Raw genomic sequence first — 17522 nt, 5'->3', positions numbered from 1 at the left:
GCTCAGACATCACAAGTGCTCCTGAGTGGCTGCTGCAGCTGGTTCCCTATGCACTTGGATCTACACTACATGCTGACCCCCAATGTTGTGTCTACTTCCTGCACAACCTCCTAAGGTGAGCAGTTTTGCTGTGGAATTACATTTTCATGTTAAAGTTATTGCAGTAGGGGGTGCTGTGTTTTTTTCCATTTTTCTTTCCAGCCCATTTAACACAGCTCGGGTTCAAAGGACGGCAAGCAGACAAGTAGAGCGGGAAACACCAGAGGACATGGAGCCAAGAGTGTGAATATTGTCAGAAAGTGAAGATGAATAGTCAAGTCAGGACTACTGACGACATATGATTAAAGGCAGCGCTCTATGCTATCAGTAGACAGATGGTCAATGGCAGAGAATTACGCAATCAACATACAAATTGTTAACCACAAAGCAGCCATGATGATCATGATGACAAACTGGATACTTGCTTGCAGAGAAAAAACACAAACACTGTTGTAGCAGAAGTTTTTAAACAGCACAGGCAGGAGCAGAGTAGAGGTGCTTATGCTTACAGCAAACAAATGGTTAACTGCAGGGCAGCAGGGATGAACAGCAAAACTGGACACTTGCTTGCAGAGAAAATTGCGCACTATTGCAGCAGAGTTGTGTGAACAGCAGCATTATTAGTAGAGAAGGATGCATTATACTCACAGCAGACAAATGGGTAACTGCAGGCCTGAGCTAGTAAGTACATACAGACATAGGATAAACAAGCAGGAGTTTGTTGGTGAGAAGATTTGACTACAGAGTGAAATTGATGGTGAGTTAAACTCCTTAAATACATGTGGTAGCTGAATGCTATGCATACTGAATACACAGACTACACATAGCTGTATACTTTGGCCATAGAAAGCCGTGGGTGATGATGTCAAGATGGTTGTGGGGTCACTATTGTAACCCGACTTGCATATTGGCAACTGGTCCTATGGGAAGGACCGAAGACCCAGTAGCTGAGCAATAAAAGGTGAGTAACACTTCCAGTTCATAGAGAAGTGAAGAAGCCCTACACCATCACAATAGCACTAACATTGTTTGACTATTGGTGTGATGATCCTTAGGTAGAACATGAGAGGTCTCAAAACTTCCAAAATACTCCACATTTGATACAGAATATTATCCCAAAAGTTGTAGGGGACATTGAAATGTTATTGCGTTCATTTTATATTTACGTAATTTCTGCCATTTTTGACCAGTTCGACCTTAACCGAGAGCAGTTCTTTAAATGCTCAACTGGGTTCTTTGGTGACCTCCTGAATGAATCGTTGTTGTGCTCTTGGTCAAATTTTGATGGGCAATTTGTTTTTCACAACACTGAACTTAGTTTAATACCATATGAGCTCATCTAGAGACTAACGTAGAAACTTGTCAGTTAAAACTTGAGGACCATCTGCCCGTTGTGTACAAGCCAAGACATCATGTTCCATGAGATAATATCAGTCATGCATTGATGCATGGAGTGCTGTCTATCGTAAGAAGTTTCATGTGTTGTTAATGAAAATATCTAACTAAGTCTAACTAAGAATGAGATTTGGTACCATTTAAAACATATGTAGGAACTAGAGCAATGTACTGATGGTCTGTGCAAGACACAAGCTGGGACATGGTCACCACTGAGGAGCAAGCTTGTTGCTCAGGCTGAGGAGACAGGAGGTTGTGCCTGTGGAGAGGATGAACAGGCCAGGTTTGGCAATTGTGAGTTAGAGGCCTGTGGAGATCTAATGGCTGTGTATAAAAGAACGAGTGAGCCTTATGTAGAGAAGAAGTGTGGCTGCCTTGCCAAGTGTCTACTAACGTGACTATTTGTGGTCCATGGGCTAATAGAGTCCAGCCATAGAATGGAATGGCCTGCAGGTACATTGTGTGGACTCTCATTAAAGCACCATCATCTGAACTGCATCGTCAACCCAAACAGACTGTGAGGGAACAAGTATTGAATTTAGGTGGAGTGCTCAAACCTGGTGGCAGCTGCAATTGGGTCCTTTTGGGAGTTGTGGATGATCACTGTGGGCCAGTAGACAATTGTTGAAAGGTTTGCTTGCCCTCAAGGCCTAGGGTTTGGACTCTTTGTAGAATCCTAGGCTAGAATGGACTGGGTAGAGAAGACAGTACGAAAGGTAGCATAGTGGAAACCCTTGAGAGAGAGCGTCAAGTTAGGAAGCATGTTCTGCCATTGGTGTATGTAATGGATGGAAGTGTAGCCTAATTTTCTCCTGGTGAGATTGCTGATTGGATAAAGTCTCTGAGCGAGCAGAACCCGTGAGAGCATGGTCTGGAATAAAATGCAGAGATCTAAAGACTAAGGTCTGTGTGATTTTCAATTTTCGTTTTCTTAAAGGTGAATCACTCAAGCCCTGGAATTACAGGATCGCTTCCAGTATCACTTTACGATAATTTTTCTATGTTGTACCTCATGAGGTTTTGTTTTGGCAGGAAACTATTATTGGGTCAGATCCTGGGACCACCAAAGCAACTATGATTGATTTTACCTGGAGAACTGAAAGTCCATTCTTACCAAAATTGGTGTAGACAGAATAGGTATATTAGTCCTGCACTTCGAGCAAAATAAATCTGACCAGGACCTCTAAACAAAATGATGCTCAAAAAGTTCAGCAGCACACTGTGTACTCTAGGATATATGTAAACTTTGAATATATAAAATGTAAGCTGCATTACTGCTATATAGACTATAGTAATAAAATGTAGGTACTTAGGGTACCAATTAGACAATTCATGTTTGCCCAAAGGCCACAATAAGGTCTTCTTTGATGGGATATATTTGCTCTGCCCCAGTACTGCCCAGAAATGCCTCAACTATGCCTTGAACTGCCCCAAACTGAGTTGGAAACACCCAATTTTTGAGCAGGGTTTTTCAGAAACCTTACTCATTTTTGCCCCAAGACAACCCTAAATATGACAGGACTATAAACTTACCTGGAGCAGCCAGTGCCAGGCAGCAGCTGCCAAGGCAAACAGGATCATGGGGTGCATTAAAAGAGGTCTGGATACACATAATGAGAGCATTATACTGCCTCTGTACAAATCCCTAGTTAGACCGCACATGGAGTACTGTGTCCAGTTTTGGGCACCGGTGCTCAGGAAGGATATAATGGAACTAGAGAGAGTACAAAGGAGGGCAACAAAATTAATAAAGGGGATGGGAGAACTACAATACCGTGATAGATTAGCGAAATTAGGATTATTTAGTCTAGAAAAAAGACGACTGAGGGGCGATCTAATAACCATGTATAAGTATATAAGGGGACAATACAAATATCTCGCTGAGGATCTGTTTATACCAAGGAAGGTGATGGGCACAAGGGGGCATTCTTTGCGTCTGGAGGAGAGAAGGTTTTTCTACCAACATAGAAGAGGATTCTTTACTGTTAGGGCAGTGAGAATCTGGAATTGCTTGCCTGAGGAGGTGGTGATGGCGAACTCAGTCGAGGGGTTCAAGAGAGGCCTGGATGTCTTCCTGGAGTAGAACAATATTGTAACATACAATTATTAGGTTCTGTAGAAGGACGTAGATCTGGGGATTTATTATGATGGAATATAGGCTGAACTGGATGGACAAATGTCTTTTTTCGGCCTTACTAACTATGTTACTATGTTACTATGTATACCTGAAAAATTGGCATTGTCCCGGCAAATTTGGAACCATTGGCAACTATGAATGTTCATACTAAAGGAGTAGTGCCTACAGCTTCAGCTTCTTGCCCATAGGAGATTTGAGCCTGTGTTAAGAAGTTCTGGTTTGGCTTTTATCCTAAGTTATGTGGCAAGGCTTGTTAAAGAGTCGATATTGACATTTAGGATTGTTATTTCTTATAGGTGGCACCAGAATTGAAGTCATCTTCCTCTCTGAGTAGGCAGTTTGTATATTTAATTTCCCAGAGGAGCATTGCATGGCCTAGAAGTCTCCTTACACTGGCATGTCAGGGACGTCACTATCCACAGGGCGCAATGTTACCCCTAGGTTCCCTTCTACACAATTTCTTTAAAAAAATGCAAAAATTTCAGAAAGGAGAGGCAGAGACTAGAAAAAAAATAAAAGATGTCCTTGATGAGATATAAACACAGGACCTCAGCGCTGCAAGGCTGTAATGCTACTGAACCATCCTGCTCTCAATGGGTTGCCGGATGCTTGATCATAGCCTCCAGGTCTGCCATACCCTTGTCAGGCTGCTGCAGTGCAGTACAGCGCAACCCAACCAGGGGGAGCTTGAGATGAAAGTGAGAGTGCATACACAGGACAGCAGAACAGACGCCACCAAGTGGCGAGAGAGTGGTCAGACAAGCCGAGTCAAAAGCACGAGATAGCACGACAGTATAATAGGATTAGACAGACGGATGGTCAGGACATAGCAAGGGATTAGTAAACCAGGGCGAGCAAAATACGGTACAATAGGGACAAATCAAGACAGAGTCAACAGCCAAGCCAGGAGGTCAGAATCAGAGAATCAAGCAGAACAGACAAACGCAGGGAAAGAGCAGACAGAGGAGGATAACAGACACAGGACAAGTCAGGGTTCACAGCAGGACAAACCAAGGGTTTCCAGAGTCAGGTTCACAAGCCGAAGACAGAACTATAGCTGACACTGCCAGCAAGATTCATGAAAGCTAAATAGCAAACCTGAATCCAGAATGAGGCAGAGCAAAGTTATCCCTTGACATAATCCGTCGATAAAAAAGGGCAGACACTAATAAACCCTGGAACGGATCATGACAACCCTACAGTCTATAAGATCTCACCTCTAACAGAGTCTAATATGCTACCATTAGTCTTAGAATGAAAGGACATGGTACTGCACTGGACTACATAAGTAGTGTAGTGTATTACCAATGCAATCATATGATCACATGTTGAAGTCCCCATAGAGGACTAATAAATATAGCAAAAAATAATAATAATTTATTTTATATATGTTTTTTTTTAAATAAAACCCTTCCTTCCCAAACTCACAGTATCCCTGATTTAGAAAAAAAATAATTCCCATAAAATCGCAACATCTAGATCTATCATACCGGTAATTATATTTCTTGATATGTGAAAACTGCCTCTAACTTGACAACATCCACAATTCTGCTTTTGATTAGCCAGCCTGGCGCAATGTCATCTTTGTAGCATGACACACACGTGACATCATGCCAGGCCGACTAATCAAAAGAAGAGCTATGTATACCGCCAGGTAGGAGGCAGCTCTCATGTTCGGAGACCACTACGGTAGCCAATAAATCGGTTCATGCCAACTCTAATGGATTTGTAGCTCATACTGAAAAAGTGCTGTACTTCACGTTAAGAAGGTATGAGCTGCAATACCAGATGCTGCCAATGGACAACGGTGGCGCTGTTCTAGTCCCAGACGTAACTCCTTAACAATTGATTTCTAAAGAACAAAAACAATATCCCAAACCACATACATTTCCGAACATCTGTTTCTCAAAAGGACTTGTGAACAATTCCCACAACATGTTTTCAGGGAGCGCACCCCCACAGGCAACGGACCAATAAGACTTAACGAGTAATTGTCCCAGTGTATACACAACACTCAGCTCAGGCACTTAGGTAATTCGTATACAAGGGCTACAGATAGGCAAAACCACTTCCACTGCCAAAAGGCGAATGCTGACTGCCATTAAAAGTGGTTGTTCATTGTAGTGTAACAATATAGTAAATTACCAGGGAAAGTCGTCCGGGGACTCGTGAGTCACACGTGTGGCCTTATATAATGGAGACTCAATGTATAAAGCTAAAAGATGTCCTCATCTTAATGAAAACACAATATCAATAAAATATATATAAGAGAAAATTCCACCGAGAGCATTGTTTCTTACACACGTGTTATTATTATTTTTGCTTGTATTACTACTATGATAATTTGTCGTTGTGGTGTTATTTTTCTTCGTATTATTACTACTGCCACTTGTAAAATTACATTATTTAATTTTAATATGAAATGAACTAATCCGTACTAATTGGATTAAATTTTTATAGAAATTTGGGGAATATACTGAAACTGGAAAATTTAAACAATGTTATTTACTTGCGATAATTGCCTAAAATGGCAATTTTACACATTGCGTCAGCCACAGAAGAGTCACATGGCCTCAAATGTTACTAAGTGGGCTTTCTCATAATGCCTTTCAGTTATCTTATCACGTGGTATAACACAGCCGATCAAGAAGGACTATTATAGCCTGTATAAAAGCTGAGGCAGGGAATGCAGCATCGGTGAATCTGGATAGTGTGCTGACGTCACCGCTTACAGCTTAGCCATGGAGATAGAGAGAGAAAGCCTTAAAACACTGGAGAAACTGTACAGATAGCATGTGACAACACAGTAGTGAAGAAGATTAATGTGTAAAGAAAAGAAAATACAGATTTAATTTACAGGGTGGGAGGGAGCAATAGGAAACTCACTGTGTCGGTGAGGCAGGGACAAGGATGGAGACATAGCATTGGTTATAATACTGTTGCTGCAAATGGATCATGGTATAGTACATCCAATCGAGAGGGTCCATCATAGCCAGTATAAAAGGCACAGGCAGGGAATGGAGCAGTAATTTTGTGGTGAATCTGGGTATTGAGAGGACTCACAACTCACAGCTTAACCACAGAGATAGGTAGAGAAAGCCATAAAGCACTGAAGAAACTGTGACAGCACAGCAGTGAAGAAGATTAGTGTGTAAAGAAAAGAAAGGAAGTGGAGCAATAGGAAAATTACCGTGAAGCAGGGTCAAGGAATGGCACATACTGCAGCTGAGAGTTGCTCTTGCTTTATAGTTTTAATGCTGCTGCTGTGATTTGATCACATTTTTTGCATTTATGCAGAAGCAAGCCACCAATATAGCTGTAAGAAAAAAACATTTTGTGACTGCCTGAAAAAGTGTGTGTGTCACAAATAATATTCATTTTAGCACACCTGCTTTATTAGTGTAAGCTGACATACAAACACTGCCGACTGCGGCCTGTTGGCACTGGTATTTTTCTGTCAATTACCTAGCATTTTTTTTGTGGGGAATTGTGTTCAAAGAGTGCAAAAAAAAATAAATTAAAAAAAATAGAGTGGGTCCAAAAGGCTGTTGTTTAGCATTCGATAATTTAGGAAAATGGATGAGTCAGCAAGCTCCGCCATGTAAACTCCTCCGGTAGGCCCCTGCTCAGAATTGGACTACTGAGCTGGAAATTTCATTTTTTCATTACTAATACACTAAAAAGCTTGAAAAGTCTTCAATACAGGTCGTGGAGACCTCATAATGTCGTACACGTCTTTTCAGGGCAATTGGAGTAATTTTGAGTCGTTGCTAATCGAATTTCTCGAAGATGGAGAATTTTCATTTTCGAAGATTTGCTCATCACTTTTTAATTCCTTTTTATGACTACTAATGTTATTATTTTTCTTGTTGTTACTACTTTATTATTTTTAATAATCCTAATTGTGTTGTCACAAAGAACAAAATTAAAATAGCACTCCAACCACAATATTAAAGGAGAGTGGGACAGGGACGATCCACCCGGGACCTTCCATCTGAAACGTGTCATCCCCGGCTGACATTTCAAAATATGTTTTCTGTGAATTAAGATAATTGTAGTTTATTATGGAAGTATTGTTCCTTACCGTCAAGAAGTTTGTGTGTATGAGGCTTTAATTATTACTTTTCTTCGTCTTCTTGGACTCATTCTGTGGCTGCATCCGGCGCGCCGTCACAGATCTTCTCGTTTTGAAGGGGAAAATATTTCAATTTGGTTCATTAAGTGACACTGGTGTCTATCATGTGGCTTTTATTATATAGTACATACAGTAAATGCCAAAATGCAAATGCAAAGGAAGCAAAACATTGTTTTTGAAATAAATAACTGTTTTGGAATATTTAATAATAATAATAATAATAATTAAAAATAACAATAAATTATTTTAAAAAATCATATTCTAATCAGTAAGTAAATAGGTAATAAAATATATTAAGAAATACTCTGTACACTATTTACAAATGCATTTCACTTAACCTCTTCCTCATACTGGGTGAGACATTTTCAGCAAAGTGCTTAAAGTGAACCTGTCAGCAGGATTGTGCTCACTAAACTACAGACAGTGTCAGGTCGGCGCCGTTATACTGATTAAAATGATACTTTTGTTGATGAAATCTGTCTTGTGGTTCTTGTTATTTTTTCTTTATTTTCATCTTTCAGTTAATGAGAATCTCGGGCTTTGTGGTGCTTTGCTTACATATTCAAAATGTAAGTAAAATAAAATTTAAGTAAAATTGACTTAAATGAGGATGGGTCGGTCGGCCACGGGTTTCAGAGCCGCCTCTTGAATATTTTAAAGAATATTGAAGTTCAAGGTCGGTCGTTTTTGACCGAAGACAACAGCAGGTTATTTAAAGGTACAGCACGGGCTGAGCAGTCTTGTAAAATTCACCAGTGGAAAAGTAATATTTGGTTAAGCTGCTTAAATCCAGAATGACCTAGGAGGGGGTCCCCATAAAAAAAGGAACTGCAATCCGGTTTATATTGTCCTCAGATGAGATGCGAGGATGAGAGGATGAAAACGAAGCACAGAGCAGCAGTGGTCAGATAAATGTAATGGGTTGTGCTTGTAACAGCCCCAAAAGTTCCAGGCGGAATGTAAGAGATACAGAAATAATTAAGTACTTGAAAAAGGCCGCACTTGTATAAAAATGATCTACACCGTGGCATGCAGCACGGGAGGAAATTATAGATTGTATAAAAGGTAACCAGATATGTTCAGAGGAGCAGGACTGCCGTCAGAGTAACCGCACTGCGCTTACTAGGAATATATTATGTAACGACGGCAAGATTTCATTGAAAGGTAAAAAAAAAAATCACTTTACAAATAAGTAACTTGCAAAAATATTTGTGCCTTTGGGAGGAAATATCCCAAAATTCAATTTTATGAACTTCCAATTTATTCCTGAAAAATTAACTTAATTATATAAAACGGAGTAATGATTTTCCGGTCCCTTTACAACTCTTTTTTTTTTATGTGAAGTTATCAAAACTTTTTTTTTTTTTTTTTTTAATTTGCCTAATTTCACAAAAACAAAAATGAATCTTTATATCGACTTAGAAGATTGTTTTATTTATTTGGATCTTGTATTCCATGATTCCCATCATAATGTAAAACTAAAACCTTCTGTCTGCCTGGAGCCCCCAACTAAGAGAGCATAGATATAGACAGCTCCCATTGAACTACATGAGAGCTGAATTAAAGGTGTTTGTCTAATGATGCCCATACATCGTAGTTATGTGTTGTCCAAACGCCGGTGGGGATCGTAGCTATCTCCCCCAACTCTCCCTTATGATGAGTGCCCATGTGTTCTCTTAGGGAAGAGTGGAATAAGCTGATCTCATATACTTCTGGTGGTTTCTTATCTCCCAGGAAAATGAAAAAATTGGACCATTAATTTCTAACCGCCTGTTACTTCTCTTCTTCAACATAATTTATTTTGGGAGAGTTGGGAGAAAACCCATACACATTAAGGCCTCAGCTGACATTGGTAGGTTTGGCCAGCATTAGCCTAAAATGAATGGAAGCTTTAACACAGAACATAAAATCGGGCAAGCTTTGAGGCCTCTTCATGGTTTATCGGGCACAATAATCGGCAAAATCAAAGACCCAACACCACTTCCTGTAGACAGATGAAAACTCGCCCCCATTTCCTGTAGACAGACAAAACCTACCCTCACTTTCCTTAGAGAGATAAAGACTAACGTTCACTTCCTGGAGATGGACAAAAAACAATCCTCACTTCCTATAGAGAGAAGCAAAACCATGCCCACTTCCTGTACAGAGACAAAGACCCACTTCCACTTCCTGTAGAGAGACAAAAACTCTCCCCCAATACTTGTAGAGAGACAAAGAGCCACCTCCATTTCCTGTAGAGAGACAAAGATCCTTCCCCACTTCCTGTGGAGAGACAAAGACTGATCTCCACTTCCTGTATGGAGACAAAGACACACCTCCACTTCCTGTAGAGATACATAGACCCACTTCCACTTCCTGTAGAGAGACAAAGCCCCACCTCCACTTTGTGTAGAGAGACAAAGGCCAATCTCCGCTTCCTGTATGGAGACAAAGACCCACTTCCATTTTCTGTAGAAAGACAAAGCCCCACTTTCACTTCCTGTAGAGAGAAAAAAAACCTTCACTACTTGATGTAGAGAGAAAAAGACCCACCTCCGCTTCCTGCAGAAAGGCAAAGACCCTCTCGCGCTTCCTGTAGATAGATAAAGACCCTCCCTCACTTCCCGTTGAGAGACATAGACCCACCCTCCACTTCCCGTAGAGAGACAGCTGGGTTACACTTGACAACAGGCAGCGGACAGCCAGCTAGACAGAAGCAGGAGACTAATTGGTCACCATTTTAGACAAAATTTTCGAGGAAAGGTTAATTTTGTGATTTAGAGATCACATGAGATTGATATCTGAAAGTGCAGGGACTGATAAAGACTAAGATAGATTTTGTGGGGGAAAGTGTTATAAACTCAGTAGTGATCAGTCTCGTGACTATTCCATTGATTTCAGATGACTGTTGTTTTGCTATGAGTAAATACATACAGTGTCCTTGATGCACATGGGATATATAGATAGTACATATATAGAGCACAAACACACAGAAAAACTATAATGAACCCAAAATCGTAGGGCATAATTGTTCTCGCTGTATTGCCGGATGGATGTGTAACATTTCCTCTTGGTCTCTTAGGATGGAATGTGAGTGGCTGAGTAATAATGCGACTTTGCAGAGACCCTTGGTCAGTTAGTTGCTCATCCACAACTAATTGTTACTGATGGAAGTGATCAGACAATTGATCAGAGTACAATAGACGGTAGCAATACTACAGTTCCCGACAGCGGACTAAAGCTGGCCATACTTACTGTATATAACTGCAGTAAAGTGACATTTTTGAGTAAAATTAAAAATAGTAGTCCTCAATGCAATATCTGGGCCCCCAGCTACCATGTTTAATGTATAACACTAGTGTTTTCCTATGTGGCAGAGGCGCCTTTGTGCCAACTTCAGAATCGGGGTGAAGACTGAGTCTGCTGCACCCCTGCATAATATCCATCTTGTAAATAAGTTAGGAAAAATAACTTTTTAAAGATCGATTTTGACAACAGTTTATCATCATTACAATCACAGAATGTTGAAAATTTGTAATGTGATTTTTCTTATCTATGACGCGTTTCATCTTTTTACAAGGTGGGATGAAAGTTTGTTGAAGTTTGGATGCAAAAAACGTTGGTTGAAGTCCCAGAGCATCCAGCGTACTGGAGTTCTCCTGGCATTTCAAAAAGTATTTATTGAAAAGACTTTCTAATATATTAATTTACCCGATACCTTTATACATTGTTATATAAGGTACACAATGTTCCAGAGCTTCCTCCCTTAGTTTCCTTCTTTCCTTCCTTTGATCGTAGTTTGTCTCATATCAGAGCAATATATCTTCTCTGTGTGACTCAGGAGTTCAGCCATGTCCCAATATTCCTCCTCTTTGTCGTCTATGTGGCTGTAAGACATCTGGCTGCAGCAGGAGCCTCCCCCCTCTGCTCTGATCCTCACCCCTTGGGCTAAGAGGACAGGAGTTTAATTCTGTGTTCTGCAGGCTTTCTACAAGGCTGAGTGTTTCTGGATCGTTTTCCAACTAGAAACTATATTTGTGGCTTAATTTAAACAGTCATTTCTTGGAGTCATGTTCTTTTAAGAGTAGTAGAAGGACGATATCAGAATGAATGAACTGCACTGCATAAATGAGAAGCCTTTTGTGTTCCAAAATGTTTCCAAGATATTTCATGTGTTTTTTGCTTTGAGAAAAGTGCACTCACAGACTCCCTACACTCATCATTATCCCCAATCTCCTCTATTTCCATTCCTGATCTGGCTGTACATCACTACAATGACACTCTTAGAAGCACCCTGGACCAAGTAGGTCCCCTCACCCTCAGAACCTCCAAACACAGAGTGAAACAGCCCTGGCTCACATCACAAACCCGATTTCTCCAGCGATGCTCTAGGAGTGCTGAACGCTTATGGAAGAAAACACGCACACCAGAAGACTTCATACACTTCAAATTTATGTTAAGGACCTATAACTCTGCCCTTCATCTCGCCAAACAGTCCTACTATACCACTCTGATCTCCTCACTATCCAACAACCCCAAGAAACTTTTTGACACCTTTCACTCCCTCCTCAGGCCAAAAGCACAAGCCCCTATCACAGACATTTGTGCTGATGACCTGGCCTCCCACTTTATAGAGAAAATAGATAATATCCGTCAGGAAATCCGCTCCCAGACACCAAGTGCAGCAACTCCCATCCCTCTCTGCATTTCCCCTGGCTCACTCTCCACATTCGATCCCATCACAGAAGACATCTCCAAGCTCCTCTCTTTTTCTCGTCCCGACTACATGCACTACCGACCCCATTCCCTCTAATCTCCTCCAGTTTCTCTCTCCAGTCGTCACAACTCACCTAACTACAATCTTTAATCTCTCCCTCTCCTCTGGCATTTTCCCCTCCTCCTTCAAACACTCTATCATTACTCCATTACTAAAGAAACCTGCCCTCAACCCTTCCTGCACAAACAACTACAGACCGGTCTCCAATCTCCCCTTCATCTCTAAACTCTTGGAGCGCCTGATATACTCCCGCCTTACCCGTTACCTCTCCACTCACTCCCTCCTAGACCATTCACAGTCCGATTTCCGCCCCCTACATTCGACAGAAACTGCACTCATCAAAGTAACCAATGACCTTCTGACAGCAAAACGTAACGGTGACCACTCTCTGCTCATGCTCCTCAACCTTTCTGCAGCTTTCAACACTGTTGACCACCCTCTCCTACTCTCTAGGCTCCAGTCACTAGGCATTAAGGACATTGCTCTATCCTGGTTCTCCTCCTATCTTTCTGACCGCTCCTTCAGTGTTTTGTTTGCTGGCTCCACTTCATCTCCTCTTCCTCTCACTGTCGGGGTACCTCAGGGCTCAGTCCTTGGCCCCCTTCTCTTCCCTCTACACGGCCCCAATTGGACAGACCATCAGCAGATTTGGCTTTCAGTACCATCTTTATGCTGATGACACACAACTATACACGTCATCCCCTGACCTTACCCCGCTGTACTACAGAACGCCACTGACTGTCCGCAGTCTCCAACATCATGTCCGCTCTCTATCTGAAAGTCAACCTCTCCAAAACTGAACTTCTTCTGCTCCCGCCATCTAATAACCTCCCTAAATCTGACATTTCCCTCTCCGTGGGTGGAACCATAATAACACCCCGGCAGCAGGCGCGCTGTCTGGGTGTTATATTTGACTCCAATCTCTCTTCCACATCCCATATTCAACCGCTTGCCCGCTCTTGCCGCTTACACCTAAAGAACATCTCTAGAATCCGTCCTTTTCTCACCATGGAAACAACAAAAACCTTCACTGTCGCCCTGATCCGCTCCCGCCTGGACTACTGCAACGTTGTATTAATTGGCCTCCCCCTCACTCGACTTTCCCCTCTCCAGTCTATCCTTAATGCAGCAGCCAGGTTCGTCCATCTAGCTAATCGGTACTCGGACATGTCCGCTCTTCGCCAGTCGTTACACCGGCTGCCCATTCATTACAGGATACAATTCAAAGTACTTGTTCTCACCCACAAAGCTCTCCACAGTGCGGCACCCCCATACATCTCCTCCCTCATTTCTGTCTATTGGCCTAACTGACCGCTGCGCTCTGCAAACGACTTTCGACTAACCTCTGCACTAATCCGTACCTCCCACTCCCGACTCCAAGACTTCTCCCGCGCTGCGCCAATCCTCTGGAATGCTCTACCCCAAAATATTAGGACCATCCACAATTTGCATAGTTTTAGGTGCACCCCCAAAACATATTTGTTCAGAGCGGCCTATCCCTAATCAGTCATTTTATGTTTGTGTGTGTGTGTAGCCCATTCACTATCTCCATCTATCCCCCACCCCTGAAGATGGCTGGACCATCATTGTAAATACAAACCTGTACTTTGTATCTCCCCCACCTCATTGTAAGCTCTCACGATCAGGGATGTCTTTTTTTGCTTTAACCCTGCTGTTCTGTTCGGTCTGGGGAGACCTATTTTGAACTTTGGTATTTTTTGGGGTGTTCAAGATGCGGTTCTGAAACTTGTGGTTGATTGACTTAAATGAGGATGGGTCGGTCGGCCACGGGTTTCAGAGCCGCATCTTGAATATTTTAAAGAATATTGAAGTTCAAAGTCGGTCATTTTTGACCAACAGAACAGCAGGGTTAATTATTGTATCGTTAACATTGTTTACTTATGACTGTTGTGTTTGAAATTGTTAAACTGTAAAGCGCTGTGGAATATGTTGGCGCTATATAAATAAAGATTATTATTATTATTATGTACGTTTCCGGAGCCAAAACGCATTGGTAATTAATAAAAACATTTTGAAACACAAAAGTCTTCTCATTTTTCGCAGCGCTGCCCGTTCATCGTGATGTCGTCCCCCTCTACAATTAGTCATCTGAAAGAAGTTTGTCTTCTCCAGCCATGGGGCCACAGCAGCAGTTACACACGTCTACAGATGCCTTCACACAACACCGTCACGTGAACGCATACTCCCGCCTTTCACTAACCTTACAAGGCAATACTGCATGAGGCACGTTTGTCTCCCAATTGTTCTTTTAAGAGACAGACCCCTGTAATTGCACCTTTGGCAAAGTTTTCAGTGGTTCATCGGTGGGCTATGCAACAGCAGAAATGGGTGCTACTACGATAGTTATATTCTTAGCCCAAACTACTAGAGAAGAGAGAACCGATTCAGAGGACCCTGTTCCAGCGGCCATGTCAGTATTCCTTGACAGGAGCGCTCCCTAGATCCTCTTTCAATGATCTAGTCTTGCGTGATGGCAAATGTATGCGTCATGCTGCAATGATGACGATGCTTTAGGACACCTAATCAAAAAAGGAGCTAGGGATGCCGGCAGATAGGAGGTGGCTTGCAGGACTCTTGTTCCTGTCTGGTCACCACAGAATACTAATGTGGCCGCTTGTCACAGGTGTGTCAGGTGTGACAGGCAGTCATCCTGGATCCGACTGTAGAAGATCATTGCGTTTAGCTCTGCAATCACCTTCTTGATTTTTGCATCTCTGTTATGGAGCAATAATCTTCTCCCTCTAGTACCCAACACCTCCATCTCCTGCTGCTAATTAACACATTTTGGCTAAAGGTTTAAGGAGGATTGCTGGTGTGATATCTCGGTGGTCTTTTCAAGATAAGTGTATCCCCTCGTATGTCTACCATCTTTGTCTTTTGTCGTAGTGGGGCTGACTAGTGCTCACACGTCCCCTCCCTATCCAGGACCTATCATAAAGGTACCGTCACACTAAGTGACGCTGCAGCGATACCGACAACGATCCGGATCGCTGCAGCGTCGCTGTTTGGTCGCTGGAGAGCTGTCACACAGACCGCTCTCCAGCGACCAACGATGCCGGTAACCAGGGTAAACATCGGGTTACTAAGCGCAGGGCTGCGCTTAGTAACCCGATGTTTACCCTGGTTACCATCGTTAAAGTAAAAAAACAACCACTACATACTTACCTACCGCTGTCTGTCCTCGGCGCTCTGCTTCTCTGCTCTTGCTGTCAGCACAGCAGCCGGAAAGCAGAGCGGTGACGTCACCGCTGTGCTTTCCGGCTGCCCGGCGCTCACAGCCAGAGCAGAGAAGCAGAGCGCCGGTTACCAGCGAAGACATCGCTGAATCGGCGTCACACACGCCGATTCAGCGATGTCAGCGGGAGATCCAGCGACGAAACAAAGTTCTGTACTTTCTTCCCCGACCAGTGACATCACAGCAGGGGCCTGATCGCTGCTGCGTGTCAAACTGAACGATATCGCTAGCCAGGACGCTGCAACGTCACGGATCGCTAGCGATATCGTCTAGTGTGACGGTACCTTTAGGGTCAAGCAGGGATTAGGTTCCTACTCAGGGATAGGTGTGGAACCTATTTAGGGACATCCGGTGAGACAGGGTGTTGTTAGATCTGCCTAGGGGTCTACACTCCCCTCTTCCCTAGTGTTTGGGCTTCCCTTCCCTCTCCCCGTTGTTGTGCACCTTACTTCTCCCTCACCCAGCGTGACACCACTAGACCAAGGAGCAGCGAATTTACTCGCTCATCTCGGCAAGCTAACCCTTTCGTCTAAAGGCGGCCTGACTGGTGATACATTCACTCCAAACCACCGTATGGAGCATGTATGAGACAGAGGCTGCACTATTCAAGCAATTTGTTGCGTTTCAGAGTCAAACATACTTTAAAAGCTGCTATGGGAGACTAGTCGGTCAGGTGAATCCCCAACAGCTTCTCTGCCTTGGATTGACAGGTCTTTGTCTTCATGCACGTATAGGCAGACACCTGTAATTCCAGGGCACTGGCGGCTTCGGTTAGAAACCGCTGGAGACCCATGTTTCCAACTAGTCTCTCGTGTGGCTCGGTCCCCGTTTCCTTTTAAACATCATCCACCGAGCGAAAAATTGATGAAAATTTTTGGCCTGGATTGTGGCTACAATAACATTTGGTCTCCGATTTCGCAACATCATAACCGGCTCCATTCTTTTTTTTATAAATGTTTACAAACCGGTTCCTTTATTATTCTCCCTTTTACAAGTTTGTGTACCAGCGCTAGAAATTCTCAGTAGCATAAAGCCATAAATATTCCCAGTCTGGGAAGGAAAAACTGATTTCAAACTTTTTTTGACTTAATCATATTTTTTTTTTCTCTCTCTGAAACCGCTGTCAATAAATTCAGCAGCATGGACTTATTTACATTATGAGATCATGTTAATTTCGACTTGAGGATATGTTATATATAAAAGACAGGATTTCTATTATTAAAAATGCACAAAGGTCTAATACCCCAAAGGGTCTTAAATTGAAACAATATTCAAATCTTCCAGCTTCTTTGGGAGTTCGAGTTCCTGTTCGTTGCTCCCCAGACTTGTAGCATTTGTGCTGTATACATCTAATTGTTTCCCCCTTTCCTTATCCGATTACACTGCCTCTTGTGTTTCGCTTCTTCTAACCAAACTTGCCGTATTAAATCTGTTGTCAGACCTGTCAGGCTTTGTTTGAGCATTAATAGTCATAATTTATGCTTACTGCATGAAATTGCAGATGCTCATATTTCCTGACTTGTAACGGCGTGAAAATTACTGGGACTTTCTAAGACTCCAAAGTAAAAAAAAAACAAAAAACGTTGTCCGTACACAGAAATAGAGATGCGAAACCAAGCTGCACCACCACCGCCTTAGCTATAGGGTGTGGAGAGGTAGCAGTCTCACCAGGGTCCTGATTATAGATGGACCCAACGTAGCCTTTGCCACAAAAAAGACACCGGTATTATAAATTGTGGTATCTTACACTTGTCAACTTCTCCCCAAACTTTTAGGAGGCTCACAGTAAAAAGGGGAGACCTCC

This window comes from Ranitomeya imitator, chromosome 4 (genome assembly GCF_032444005.1).
Source record: "Ranitomeya imitator isolate aRanImi1 chromosome 4, aRanImi1.pri, whole genome shotgun sequence".
Lineage (NCBI taxonomy): Eukaryota > Metazoa > Chordata > Amphibia > Anura > Dendrobatidae > Ranitomeya > Ranitomeya imitator.
Note: the sequence above shows the minus strand (reverse complement) of the source record.